Source organism: Pezoporus wallicus, unplaced genomic scaffold (genome assembly GCF_028554395.1).
Source record: "Pezoporus wallicus isolate ANWC-B61680 ecotype Strahan unplaced genomic scaffold, APGP_CSIRO_Pwel_v1 contig_3952, whole genome shotgun sequence".
Taxonomy (NCBI): domain Eukaryota; kingdom Metazoa; phylum Chordata; class Aves; order Psittaciformes; family Psittacidae; genus Pezoporus; species Pezoporus wallicus.
In genome coordinates, this window is record NW_026635034.1 from 1399538 (window position 1) to 1410763 (window position 11226).

At 38.3% G+C, this 11226-nt stretch overlaps 1 long non-coding RNA gene across 2 annotated transcripts; it reads left to right on the forward strand.

Annotated features, from left to right (window-relative positions):
- Window positions 1-2519: 2519 nt before the first annotated feature.
- LOC130600282 (uncharacterized) lies at window positions 2520-8373 on the forward strand. Of its 2 annotated transcripts, XR_008972431.1 has the most exons (4): window positions 2520-2625; window positions 2708-2841; window positions 3941-4036; window positions 7968-8373. It is a non-coding gene; the product is annotated as an uncharacterized LOC130600282 (long non-coding RNA). The 2 variants fall into 2 exon arrangements; XR_008972427.1 differs by lacking the exon at window positions 2520-2625 and having other exon boundaries at window positions 2644-2841.
- The last annotated feature ends 2853 nt before the right edge of the window (window positions 8374-11226 follow it).

Consider the following 11226-nt stretch of genomic DNA (forward strand, 5'->3'; position numbering starts at 1 on the left):
CCTTTCATTTTTGTCATTGCCTGAAGTATTGTACTACTAAACTCTTTAAAATACCTAAAATATGAATGTGTAAGGGAACTTTAAAAGGCACAAAGGACAATCAATAATATGTGGGTGAGAAAAGGGGTAAAAGAATTCTATAGATATTCAGGCTGGAATGTGACTGCTAAGAAGTCTTTGGATAAATTCAACACAGATTTGGCCTGCAGCTCTAAACTGGCAATTCCAGTAGAAGAGCAGACCTCTACCCTGTGGTAAAAGAGGTACAGAATAATGCCTCTTTGAATTAGTTTCAAAATGTAGCTGTGATGCAGATGAATTGCTCCTAGGTGCCGAAGTGCAGTGCACCAACATAATAGCATATTGTTAAGTCACACTGCCATTAAAGGATATAGTTATTAATCAAATTAAGTCAAAACACAAAGCAAGTACAAATTAGTATCAGATGACACGTCTCACTGTGAGCACAGAAGAAGGAATGGAGGGAACCTGCCATTTTAAAAGAACACAATCTTTCATAAAACAAAAACAGAAGGTGAGGGAATATCCTACCACATAGTAACTGGCAGCTGGTATGTGCTATCTGGACAGTATTTGTCTTTAAATTCACATGACAGTCCTCGAGTGCTGCAGTGTAACCGGTCTCTTTCAGAAGCTGGGGCTAAACTTTGAATAGTGTTTGTATTTGGAGATGTGGAAAATGTTTACCAAGAAAGACAAAACTACTTGAAACTTAAGGGTCTAATATTTAGTTATGTTTTCCATCCTGTGCGCATCTTGCCAGTGTAATTTTCTGAGCTCCAGAAGCAACGTCTCAGCTCTCATTGAAAGATGGTTTGGGGGTGGAGGGAAATTTTATTTGCCCTTTCAGTAAATTCTGCAGAAACCTGTCATTTGGGGGTTGTGAAATTGATCCAAATATTGTGATTTGTGCACGTTTGTCTAGATAGCCTTTCACAGCAACAAACAATTCACTCGTTTTGTGAGACTCTGACAACTGATCACACATGAATCCATGGATTTACCTACCGTCACAGGGACATAAGTCTGTGTATGTTCACAAGTACCATAATATTAGCTTCAGCACTCCAAATTCTTCCAGTTATGGTTAAAATTTGTGAGCAGTTTATTGAAAACAGTGATACTTATAGTGCCTAAAGGTAAGGTAATGACATTCAGCAGTGTTGTAGGATTAGGATTCTGCATTATGATGTGCACCCTTGCAGTAAATTTAGTTTCTTTATGGATCATCAGAAACAGATATAAAACGGAAGCACAGCCTTCCACACAAGAAGGAAAGAAGCCTTTTCCATCTCTGTTTTGAAGCCATTGTGTCTGCTCAGGCATTTTTTCATGGCTATCACAGGATAATCTAACTTTAAAATGATTCTAAATTCTGCTTACGGATAAGCTTGCATTGTTTGTGAGGGTTGCTTCAATTTGGAACATAATCTGGTAGGTGGCTTTGTGAGTTACCTGTCAACATTCAAGTGTGTTTACTTCATTAATGGTTCCTGAGTGTGAAAGTTTGTTTCCCTTCTGCTCTTGCTTCCGGAGTCTATGGTTTCCTCATCATCATGACATTGCCAAGCATGGTGCTAATGTACTACTTCTGCACAGCAGAATGTCATCACATGGGATTACAGCCTTAAACAAAAGTCACAACAGCAAGGCACTCAATCTCAGGTGAATTGCTTAAACAGTGCATGTTTGTATAAGCTCAAATGTTAATATAGACTGCTCTCTGTCATTCTGTATTTGTTATGGGTGACAACACCTGGAGAATATATCTTTCAGAACTGGACAAAGAATAAACATGAATCTGACTCAATTCCTCACTAGTAAATGCACTGAGATGCCACATAGTTTGGTATTAGTCTACTTTAAGGTATCACTATTTAGATGAAGGGGAGACCTACAGAAGCTGAAAATAGGGACACAGAAGAAAGTTCTGGAGGGGTATCTGAAAATCATAACTATCCCACTGAGCTTGGTTGAATTAGCTGAATTGCTAAAGAATGGCAAATCATCCTCTTCAATAATCATTGCTTTTTGGTGATAAAAAGTTTAAAGGATATCTCAAGGATGTATGTGTATGTATAGTGATGAACAGAAACAAAGAGGGTGGCATTTCAGGGAGGTTCTGCTTGAAATTTTGGAAAGACACAATCCTAATAAGCTAAGCTTTAGTAATCTTTGACCACATAGGTGCTTTATGTTCTTCGAAGGTCAAGTCCTCATTTGCTTATGCGCTGGTTAAAATACAGTATGATGAGCAAGGCTGGAAAAGGTTTTTAAGGATGGTATGTTAGGTGATAGTAAAGATTTGGAAATCTGGAGAAACGAAGGGTGAAAGACTCCTGACAGATAAATGCAGGTCTCTGCACGTAGAGAGGCTGCAGCTTTAAAACAGACTAAAACCTAACATGTGTACTTCACTTAATAGGAATGGGCTTAAAAAACACCTAAAATTCTTTCCTCATTTGAGGCCTGAATAGGAGGGTAATACAGCAATCATTATAGGGTGTTAAAAACAAATCAGCCCTTGTGTAATTGGGTACAGCTTCCCTGAAGCAAGTAGAGTTTGCACCTGTTTGAACCAGGGCTTCATCTGGTCTGCTGAAGGTGAGTTTGAGGCCCACCAACACCTTTCAGATGGATCTACCATAAGTCAACAACTGATGATAACAACCTCTAACCCCAACAGCAAACAATCCTCATTCCAGAAGAAGTGTTCGGAGCCACAAGGGAATACTGGGAAATAGAGCTATTTTGAGAGAGAATGGGCTTTCTGCAAATAGCTGTGATTAGTTCTGAATGTGCACTCCACCAGTGACCAAGGTATTGCAGCCATCTTTTTCTCTTGTATCTATAGAGATATAGGGGAGATACAGGAAGATTATACAAATTAAGGAGGATGCATGTATAGTCACATATTAAGGCGGTAATAGATTTGAAGAGCTATTCCTGACTGTGCCTAGATTAAGCAATTCTGATGATGAACCTTAGTTAAAAACAGTTATCGAGATACAATCAGCTTTACACATTACATATTCCAACCCCAAAAAGGAAACAAAACAGAATCAAAGCTTCTAATCAGTTTATGATCCAGAGATTTTGCCAGCCAAACTTATTGGAAGAAGTAATGTAAACAGAAAGATGCAAGCAAAGTCAGTTAAGTGGAATTTAAGCTGTCAAGCTACAGTGTAGAACTCCATTACCATATCTCCTCATGTTGTTTTTTTTTTTAATAGTATTCTCTGAAAAGCACTAGATGTAATAAAGTCAATTTAAAATTTGTTCTACCAATCTTTTGCATCTGTAATTTTCCCATTAAATGTAAATGCCCATGAGGCATGCTATTTGCATTACATTGCATTTACAGTCTTTAAAACAAACTATAAATCCCCTCCTTGTTTCATGTGATTGATGCTGTGTGTATAAATACCACCATAAACCTCAAAGGGGGCTAACAGTGACAGTAAATTAAAGTTTTCAAGTCTGGCAGCATCTCAGCACTTCAGCCCTTGATCTTAAGCAGCGTTGTTAACCCCCGCCTCATTGCCCTCCTGAACTCACCTTCCCCCTGCCTCCCCCTTTTCTTCTTTTCCCTCTTTCCTTATTCTATCCCTACTCTGATTTCCTTGGGAAACACCTTTCCATCTATAGAAACTGAACCGAGGCTGGAATATGCTGTTAATTATAAAGTGGCTGCAGCCGTTTGCCAGATAGGACCAGGTCTTGGCTTACCAGAGCTCAAAACCTCTCAGGCCATATTGCCTTTGTAAACAATAGTCAGCCACAGCTTTTTTGATTATCCAGCACCACTCCAAGAATCAACTGGCTTTGGGGGCATTCTTTCTGTGTTTGGTTTGGGTTTTTCTTCTTCTGTTTTTACTTCCCTTCTCTTTTTGATTGCCTTTCTCTGATTTACTTTCAGGCCATATGCAGAAGAAAGAAATTGAGAATTGAGAGAAACCTCCTCCAAGATATAGGCATGCATCATTGTGTCATCATTAAATGTTCCAGTTAATAGGTAACTCCAATTTTCTTTATCAAGTTTTGTTATAAAATCAACACTCACTTGATCCTGTTGAATCTTGGCTTTAGAAGTTAGCAGTTTCTCCTGTGATGTCTGCCACTGCTTAAGTAGGAGACACGATTTATGCTAAAATTATCTGAAAGATTGCTCTGTGGGCCAAACACAACCTCCTCATAGGTGAAGTGTAATGCAGGCAGTGGGGTAATGCTCACTTGCCACCACGAAGAGTCTAGTTCTCTATTTTTCACATGAGAACCAATCACCAGCAGCTCAGCTCTACATCCTGCAGTCAGGCAGAAATATTTAATGTTTTTCTTAGAAAGAGAAAATTATTAATGAGAAAATAATGATGCAATCGTATAAAATCTGTGGGGCAGAGGGAGTTCTTTTCAGATCAGGGAATGATCTCAGGGGGAGAGAAGGCTGTGGCAGCTCTCTTATCCCTTTTTTCTCCCACCCTTCATACTCAAGGGGTTCTCATGCCTAGGAATGAGATTTCTATCTTCACTATGGCTTTGCAAGTTGCTATCTTATGTAAACCTCTCTGATACAACCTTTAGAAGTCAGTGATATCCAAAGCCCTACCAGGCTTCTTTATGTCAGGAGGAACATTACAATCAAAATGCTTTTCCTGCAGAATTTCTGAAGAGTGCCAGGTTTTGGTAAAAATTAGGAATGGGCACGATCATTTGTTTCCTTAAAATGGCTGGGATACATATGAATATAAAAGGAATGGAAATAAGCTAGGAGTTTTGTCAACACATTTGAGTCCTGAAATAAAGTGATGCCATTCAGGCTGGGTTACCTTTAAAACCAATTTAACAGCTACAGAAGGTGTAAGTCATTAGCATTTTTTTCCTGAGGACAAGTATGTTATGTGTCTTTGCTGAACATCGATAATGCTATTCAGCAATCTGCATCAAAGTATGCAGAACGACGACTCAACAGGTGAATGCTGATGGCTGTTTAACTTCCTATAACAAGGCTCCCTATGGGTTTTATCTTGGAATGCAGTTACCCATAAGTCTGACGGTAGCCAAAGGAAACCACAGTATTTCATTTCTTTTGACAAAGAGGTTTAGAGGTGCCCAGAGCACGTATAGCCAAGCCCAGGTTTCTTTGTGCATTTGACTGATATTGAGTAACATTTCACTGAACCTTGCCAAGTTTGGATTTTATAATGAGCCACCAAGCCAATCCTAGCTGCTACAGCTTAGGTTTGAGTGCCATATCTCCTTATTGTCTTAGGTCTCTTGTCTGTAAGGCTGATGATTGTTTTGGCTTCTCCATGCTTTTGCTGTGCAAGAATTCCCATTAGCAGTCTCATCAGCTATGGGTGCAAGGAGCTCTGCACATAGCGATGACTAGTAGCATGGACACAGAGAAAGGTATCAGCCTAAGGGGCATTTTAGATGTAAACTTTAAAAAGGATGGTGGTATGGAAGCATTTTCTGATCTAGTCTCATTATCAAAAGAAGGTTAAACTAATGCTCAGGTAATGAAAACTGATAGAAACCTCACTGTTTTCATTCTGAAGCACCCCCTTCTTAACCCTTTATTACCCATCCCTGTGCCCCCTCTGATTTGCCCTTTAATGTTCTTTGAGTTATTTGGACACCCTGTTCTTTCAAAGTTGTTATAACAGTTTGACTGCAGTCAGCTGCATGATGCTTTCAGCAGTGGTCTGGGGACATGGTCCCTAATCTTATGAAGAAGTCGCTGAATGGCTCTTTTAAGCATCCTTGATTTCCTTATTAGAGGGAGTTCACTCAAAATCAGAAGCTCAATGTGTGTCTTGCAGGTCAGAGAAATAACTCAGGACCTTCCTTCTCCTAGAAATGAATCTCTTGAGAGTTACTTTTACTGCAATCAGATTCAAAATTTACGAAGCAAAATGAATAAAACCCAATTCTGATAGTACTAATATATATACACATGTGCATCTATATATTTTAAATACACTTAAATTTCATTAGCAATGATTGTTTAGAGAAACATCATTACATTCCTGGGCTTGGGAGCCTTCTCCAGGGTTGTGAACAATCAAAGATTTATTTGAGCCTTCTGCACACTGGGAAATGAAGACACAGAATCTCATTATCATGTCTATTAAAAGGCAGAATCTGGGGTACATCTAAGAAAAGATGTATTACTTTTTAAACTGCACTGCAAACTGTGAAGTACTACAGGGACTTGAACTATTTAAAAATACTCTGGGCTTATGAGTAAGAAAAAATAGGGTCCTTTTCCCAAACAGTATAAAAATATCACACCATTAAGTTCTGCTGTTATTGCAGTCTTGGAAATATGATTGTATCTACTTTTCCTTGAAGCTGGTTGATCCCCGAGTTTGATACTGGGGTCGAGGGACCATGGAGGGCTACCAGAGTGAGTTACTTAGGGGACAATGCAATGGGGGGTATGAACAATGACCAGTTAAATTCTAGTTAACCCCAATTATAAACCTTCACCTTTGTTAATTAGATTAATCCATCAGCAGGCACTATGCTTACAGTGTGGTGGAGGTGCACGATCCAACATTTTCACCATTTATTAAAAGTTGAAATCTTTTATGTCATCAGTGTGTTGCTCACAAATGGCCATGCAATATATTACAGTAAAGGTAAAATCAGGTTAAGTTTACCTATAAATTAGAAGGTAACGTTTATTCCAAGGATCTTTCTTAGAAGTGAAAAATTTGCCTTGCAAGCACTTTCTGCAGTTATTAAAGTTCTCCAAGCTATGAATCTGAGAGCTTAATTAAAAGCAACAGAGACATGTCCAAGGAAGGAAAGGAAAGGGCTGAATGTCACTATAGGCAATTTTCTTAGATTTTCAACATCTCATTCTTCCATTGATCTGTGTCCAAAATTTTCTGTGCACTGATGCAATGTCTTAACACACTGACCTCTGGAGACCACAGTCCAGTCAAGGTCTGTTTAAGGCAATGGGTGATGGCTAATGTGTTGCCTTCCGGAGCAGAAAGTTTGGTTATACTTTTTGGTGTCCTGGTGGTCATATATCCATGTGGACTTCCCATCAGAGAAAAAAAGGTCATTTTACTGCAGGTGTGGAAAGCAAAGGGCAGTCTTGAACAGCACCTGTTTGGTCTGCGTTGGCTTGATAAATCTTTTTCACGCTAGCAAAACCTGTGCAATTAGCTTGCTTAAACAGAGACGAGTTTTGCTCTCAGTCCCATATGTGCAATAAATTTATAGTGATCCCACTAAATTCAGTGAGGGTAATTCCTAATTTATATTTGTGAGAGAGCTGCGTTTTGCCCATGAAATGCTTTCGACAAAATGACTCAAAGTCATTTGTAAGTCTTGACAGGCTCTATGACATCCCTTTGAAACAGATGAATGCTGTACAAATGAAACATATTTATATATCTGCAACTTGCATTTGTGTAAACTGAGGCAGGAAAGCCCAGTTCCTGTTGATGTTATAGTTAAATTTCCGATTTAAGTGAAAGATCTGTACTGACAATATTCAAAGGGGCCTGCAAGAAAAGTGTTTACTAAAATCAGATGGTTTTTAACATTTAAAAATGCTTCTATAAGAAATGACTACAAAAGAAAAGAAAACATGAACTGTGGGAGTGCTGTTTCACTCTCCATCAGTGTCCAAACACCTTCCTGTGCCTGCAAAGCAGGATCTTCTTTTAACCCTGGTTCTTCTTTTCTAATTGTGTGTGTCAACACTGGATGAAGGTTTGCATTCTGGGGAAGATCTTCTGTTGGTTAAACACCAGTGCAAAACAGTGAAGAAATCTTTCTGAGATTTGTTGAAGAAACCACATTTTGGCTTTGGAAGAAGGCATTAAATGTAAAATCAACTGGGATTTGCCTCTGAAAATGTGTGTTTGCTTAAGAGATTGCTGCAGTAGATTTCTGGCTCTTTATATGTTTCAACATGCCTCTAGTTTGCGAGGTTCTGGACTAAAGAGATACTTAAAGGTGAGCAGATCGTCTTCACAGCACCAGAGGCAGGGAGCAGCTGAACTGGAATAAATGCAGGACTAACATCTTCTTAAAGCTGTTACTCAAGGTAAATAGGAAATGGGTTTAGTCGTAATTAAGAAGACTTTGTAGCTGCTGCAGTTATTCTGTACCAAAGATCCAGAAAACTGTCCCTTTTTCCACCCTCTGCATAGTGATATTGTTACGTTCGCCTCTCCTTGAAAACCCAAAGATTTTATGAGGCAAGTAAACAAAAATTCCAGATTATGGAAATTGATGAAAGCACACAATGCTGCCTTTCTCAGTGTTCAGACTCAACTAATTAAGGATTAGATTATTCAAGAGCAGCAGATCAATTAGGATTGCTTTCTGGAAAACAAAACCCCACAGTGAAATAGAGTTACCTGTTGAAAAGTGAAAGAAATCATGCCCAAGTACAATGGATGGATCAAAGCACAATACTGCACATTGACAAAATAAATTATGAAAACAATAATCATGTTTATCCAGTCTCTTTGTGTAAAACTGTTATTTTGATTCCAGTGCCAGCTGTCTGAAACTTTAATTTAAGTGCTTGCTTGAGGCAAGACATTTGGGATACTAGTTTAGAATGTTTTATAGCCTAAGCAATATGTTTTACTAACCTCAAATACTATGATGATGATTTTAATGGTAACTATAATATGTTCAAGGGGGTTCCAGGGTGATCTTTGATTTTACCAGAATGCTTGTGTGCTTAATGAACCCTGACATTTTTTGGTTCCATTTGCTGCCAGCTCCCCAGGAGCGATGGGGGTGCGGGAGGTGAGTACTTTATGTTTTAAAGGGAGACATAATAAGTACCGTACTGCACTACCTTCACACCAGCGTCAAACGTGTGTGTGTAATCTGGGGAAACAGTTAAAAAAACTCTCTCTACATGTCAGTAATACAAAAATACTGAGAAAAATAGATGGTTCATAATTCACTGAACTATTAGGTTCAGTGGCTGGTGCTTGTTTGCATGCTGAAGAAAAACACAGTATCTCTTTTCTCATGGTGTGAGACTCTTCTCCAGAAATCTGAGGTCCTTGCTGCTTGCTCCAGAAGGGATCAAGACTGCATGGCAAGGGAGAATCCAGCTGAATCTGAGGGATAAGTAGGCTTCAGTTATACATGCTGGGAGCGAGATGGCTTTGCTCTTGAAACTGTGGCTCTCTTATTGCCCCCACATAGCCTTTTATTGCTCCCACATAGCCCCTTGTTTTGTGCCTCAGTTTCCAGCAACATAACAAGGCTAATGACACTTGCAGGGGACCAGAGAATCTCTTCAATCTCTGTGTTCATTTCTAGCACTAAATGCACACCATAAGGTTTGGTATGAATAAAAGTCTTAGAAGGATTCTTCTTATGTCCAGTGAGTTTTCTGAAGACACTGAAGTGCATGATAGAAATGTATTCAGTATTTTTGTCTATTATCTTCTAAAATACAACATTGGATAAAAACCATTAATGAATTATCTTTTAACTACAGGAATTCCAAATGAGTGCTATAAAGATTTCTTCAGGCTAAGGGTAAGGTTCTTTTATTTTTTTGCTAATTTTACTTGTTTTGAATGAAATATATAGTCCTTTTCAATGTGGCTTTTGGCACTTCAACACATGGGCTAACCCAGAAATTAATGGCTTATTGAAATAACAACTTTGAAAGGGATTTTTTTTCAAAGAATGAGAAGGATTTCATTTGCTGCATGCTGGCACACTGATTCATTCATGCTTTATCGGGGCAAAATGAATGTTTGCCCTAATGTATATATAATATATATAACTATACTACATAATTATGTTTTCCAGCAGGTTACCTAATTTCCCTGATTCAAAGATAAAACTAATTCATTGAAAATAATCGGTCCTGTCTTTTTCGTTTTTAATTTTGAAATTAGTATTCATTTTGAAAAACTATGCTCTTAAATCATTTTAAATACAAAGCAATTCGTGGGCAAGTATTAATAAAAGGAAAATCTGGGCCTGGATCTCGTGGGTCTAATGCATTAACTGCACATGTAGCCTTCACAAAGCCATTAAGTCCTAAACTAATCCCATGTTCCCCAACCTACAGCCTCTGGGCCATTTGCAATACTCCAGGATGATTTTTTCTGGCCCGTGACTTGCACTCTTCCTCAGTTTTTCCTGACAGCTATGTGTGTTGTTTGATACAATTAGCAATCAGATCTCTGTTCCTAGCTAGCAACCTTTTCTCTGTTTAATTTGCGGTCTCGGTTTTCTAAGTATTTATTTACCAGTTCCTCTCCATTACTGTGTTTGAAATGAATTTTGCACTCCGAAGAATGTTTGTCTTCCTTGTCTTTTACATATACAGTATTTGGTGGGTTATTTACCCATTGCATATTCTTTTTACCGGTGGACACTCTCCAGGAAAGAAATGAAAACACAAACTTTATTGTGACTGCAATAGAATAATCGTAATCCTGAGTTAATTCATATAACTTCTTTTACTGATATTTTTCCCCTTTCTGAGCATAAGCCATGAACCTGAAACATGCTCATGTAGTGGGATGATTTCATTTGGAGAAATTTGAGAAAGTGTTTTTGTATTCTTTTATTTATTCAGTTTTACTGCTGGTGACAAAACAATATATAACCAAATGAGAGGTTATTTCATTCAGTCAATTTGTTTTCTCTGATGCAGACTGAATGTTTCTAAGTCATCCTGAACTCCACTGAGTCTGACATCCGTCAGACAACTTGGGTCATTTTTATTCCATTAGCATGAGTTTCCATTGCAACAAATCCTTTCCCTGCTCAAATTTATGTCAGAGATAATCATCCAGATCTTGTCAGTTTTCACTATTAACAGGCTGAACGAGTTCTGATATTAGTAAACGTTTTATTTTCTTGTACATACAACAAAGAAATATTTTATTCTATTTCCATCTAAGGCTGGCAGATGCAAAGTGGGTTTGTATATTTAGTTTAAATGAATTGACATGGCTTTTATAGCTTTAACTCCTGATTCATGATCTGGGGTATGGAGTAAATCTATGAGGTCGTCAGAATATCACTGTGGTCTAGATTTTTTCCACTTCTAAGGCAGGGATGCTGCACAGCAACGGCAGACAACAGAGGCATGTTCACAGAACATTTTCAACATGCAGAGTGATATGCAAGTAGAAAGTGCCAGTATCCTTTTCCCCAAAAGCAATTTCAATAAATTATATCAAA